Below are 4,023 nucleotides of genomic sequence, written 5' to 3' on the forward strand. Positions count from 1 at the left end.
ACAAGAGGATTTGAAGAACTTCTCAGTTTTAACTGCCTGCTGTAGATAGTATTTTGTAAGGATGATTTTTTTCCGAGTCCCCTATTGGACTAGTTGAACTCTCATGGATAAAATTAGGTGACGTACAAAGTATTTCAAGTTTAATATAACTACTCTTTTCTATTTTAAAAAATAAAAATAACATTTCATCTTGACAAGTAGCTGTGTTCCTTGGCTTAGCAGAAACACAAACCACAGATGCTCTGTCTTCCATGGGGGTGGAGTCATGGGGGTGGAGTATGATGTATCGAGATGCTTGCATTGCAACATGCAAAGCAGTATAATTGAGATGGATCTTGGATGAAATGGGTTCTTTTTGGAATAATTCGACTGTCCGAAATTGCAACAACCAAATGCGTTGCAATTGCAAAGAGACCATTGTTCCATGCTTGGACAAAGGATGTTGAGGTGGAGCCACTTCTTATTATATCTTCTTATGTTCTTATGTTATATTCCATATTTCTAAGTTCGACATGTCACTGAAGGGGCTATTGAGAGGTCCCCTTCTAAGCCTCTCTAAGCATGCTACTTTGCTGAAAAGACCCCCTCCCATCTCCCCTCTCCTCCTCTTTGTCTTTCAACCTTCTCTCTCCTCTCTTGCCCTCCCGTTCTTCTTCTTCTTGGCGCTTCTCCTTATAATTCTTCTCTGGAGATGATCTCATGAGCGCCAATTCACATTTGGTACATTTGATGGGTCGAAGATATCAACTTTGTCTGTCTTTGAGTGACTACATCCTTCAACCCCATCTCCATAGCGATTTCAATGTCGCTCACACAAAATCTCCGATTTTGTCATTCCGCTTGGGATACGAACTATGATCGAGCAACCTGCCTCCATATATTCTACAAAGGAGAGAGTCTGAGAGTGTCCAAATATGTCGACTGTCCGTAGCATGAGAGGTGAAACCTTTGGCTCAAGATGAATTCGACCAGGGTGAGAACCGTCGTGTTGGCATTAATGATCATGCTGCTCTCATCTGGGGGGATTGACTCCCCCCACCACTCTCGGTCCGAATCAAGAATATCCTATCTGGATCCCCTCTCCTAGAGTGGATATAGACTCTTACGAGTAGGCAGGAAGGGAAAGACAGATACCGGCATGAAAGAGGAAATTCAATTCAGAGAAAGCACATTTAGAGGATGTTCAGGTACCACGGTCTCAGGTAGTGGCATGTTTCTGTGAGCATTGAGTAAAAATAGGATCACAAGGATCAAAGGGTATGCAAGGAGAGATCATATCGAAGCGGAAGGTTACGGGTTGAGAGAGGGAGAGCTATGAGAGGAAATTATGGGGAGGAAGAGAGAGACTGAGTAGCCAAGTCAGATTTTGCCGCTGAAGCAGCTGCAGCATAGGTCCCAAAAAGGTTATGGGCCAGATTTTGAGAATGCATGAGGGAATCTACGATTCCCTTGCTCACCCCGTGGTACCCGAAGAGTATAGCAACAACATTGTGTCGAGCCTGCAAAATAAATAGCAGCTCCATTAGAGAAATGCAGGGCGAAATACTCGCCACCACTGTCAAGGCTTCCGTCGTCTTCGTCTTTCATAAGAATCAAGGGCAGCTTTTGTTGTGCCACCTTGTTTGAGACGCGTTCGAGCAACTCAAGGGCTCGGGCTTGGCGATGTCACCTTCTTGGCAACTAGGCAAGAACCAAAACTAACAATGTGGGATAGCGCCAGCAGCTTAGCAGTCCTATCTCCAGTGGACATTCAAATGTTTCCCTTCGAGCTGGAAAGAACCTACGAAGACTAAGGGACAATATGCATCAACCCAGAGCCAGTTCCGTTGTTATGTTGTCCGAACCCAAAACATGACTTGTGGACACAAAAGGATCGGCAGGAAACTCCGGGATGTCTGATGCAAGGCTTGGCAAAGTTCCACAAGCAAACCACTTTCATTTTGTCCAGTGATACATAGGGCAAGGACGATCTGTCAGCTGTGGAGATGGTTCTAATGGCAGGTATCCAAGATACATCTAAATAACTCCATACTAGCCTGGGAGACGAGCTCCTTTCACGCCTTGCAATCAATGCTGCTGCCTATTTCCATGGCATATGAAATAGTTTCCCTGCCGAAGAGTGTGTCGCATATGAGTTATACGACAAGTAAAAGCGCTCTGCGAAGCAAAAATGGAGGATTGCTCATCGAAACAGCACGTTAAGTCGGGTGACACCTCGAGATCTCAAAGGATTTTGAAGGAAAAGCCTATGTTGAACACGAATCTGGGAGTCCTCCATCTACGTGAGGGTTAGAAAATTCCCAAATGGATATGCTGAAAGCTCTCATCATCAGCCCTTATGTTCAATCTGATATTGCGTGATCAATACCAACAGGGTCCTCCCCTTGCTAATCCACACAAAGAAGATCATATTATACGATGAACACGAAAACGAGTATGCAAGTCGGGGAAGCTGCCTTGACACAATGATTTGTATAGAGAAGGAAAATAACATATACGAGGAACATGCAAGCAGAGGACTCAAATGAGCTCCAGTAGGTGGAACGATTGGCTAAGGATGATAGAATTTGAAAGTATTGGCTTAGATAAGATGAGTCCCCCATACTAGATCTACAGCAGAAGATTACCATAAAATAGAGAGGTATAGCAAAGATTAGGTTGCAGGGAGAAGGTTAGTCGGATAGATATGAATTAGTGATACAAACGCAAAGCTAGCGTGCAAAGTCTTCACAAGTTTGTACAAGCATCAGCCGGGAAGCAGTAAGTGCCAAAACTGCCACGATCTTGGGGGGTTACGTAAGCAACTCAAAGGTTGCCATCAACTTTCGAGTATAGAAATCAACAGGCTTGGAAAAGTATGTTGGCAAAAAGTTTCCACGATCAAATGTTTTGAAAACATGTTTCGACCTCTATATAACGGCAATCATATGCTCTTGAAACTGTGAGTTTGACCTTTATATGATGGTGGCAGAGGTTTGTGTGAAGTTCTAAGGAACTTATCTGAGTGATGAATAGGATTAATCGCCTTAGTAATTTGATAAAATAGGTTTTACCTCATATGACTTTGTTGGTCTGCATAAATTGGGTTGCACTAATAGTCTCCTTTACAAACATCTAGATGAGCTGGCAATTGACAAAATAGTTGTCAATATAAGGACTCTCTGAGCCACATTCGTAGTGCTCTTAGCCTTTGGGCAGCTATCCTTAATTCTTGAAAGCAAACTTTCTATCGAATGGCCTCGTTGCTCTAGCCGAGTAAAGGCTATCTAACAACTTCAGATGTACAAATTAACTCTAGGATGGCTCAAGCCCTTGATAGGAAAGGTATCCGTGTATGTGATCTGAGACCAAGCAACCCAAAAGATAGAGGACACATAGCTAGCAGCAGAAGATTCGAACTCTCATTTCTTTTCAATTATTAGAGTTGAAGATAATTGGCCAACAACCTCTTTTCTCTAGGTGAGTGATGATCGAACCACCCCAATGGTGTATATATATATATTCACACACACACACACTTTTTTTGGGTGAAACTATGAACATCATATTATGAAACAATCATTTTACAAAAGGAAAGGACTCCAGAAAAGAGCACGCACGCGCGCGCACACACACACACACACACACATACACACACACACACACATATATATATATGGATAGAGAGAGAGAGAGGGAGGGAGGGAAGGAGAGAGAGAGATTGATTGATTGATTGATGGAATTCTATCATTTAAATAAGAGGGAAGTGCATTCATCATCAATTGATTCACATTTCATCATTGTTTGTTAAACTTAAGCTTCTCAATATGTTGTGCATGTAGTGATTAAAATTCAAACTATTCTTGGAATTCAAATCAGCCAATCTAAAAATCCATAGCCATTAGCTTTGAAAATAGTAAATAATTGGCTTTAATAATAACATGATGTCTTTTACACACCAATGTCTTTTACATCCTGCAGCAACGCACGGTTTAAGTACACAATTCTTCATACACAACTATGCCACATGGCAATAGACGGGTC

The sequence above is a fragment of the Dipteris shenzhenensis genome, chromosome 17 (assembly GCF_047967505.1).
Source record: "Dipteris shenzhenensis isolate YYH24624 ecotype China chromosome 17, Dip_SZ_1.0, whole genome shotgun sequence".
NCBI classification, from domain to species: Eukaryota; Viridiplantae; Streptophyta; class Polypodiopsida; order Gleicheniales; family Dipteridaceae; genus Dipteris; species Dipteris shenzhenensis.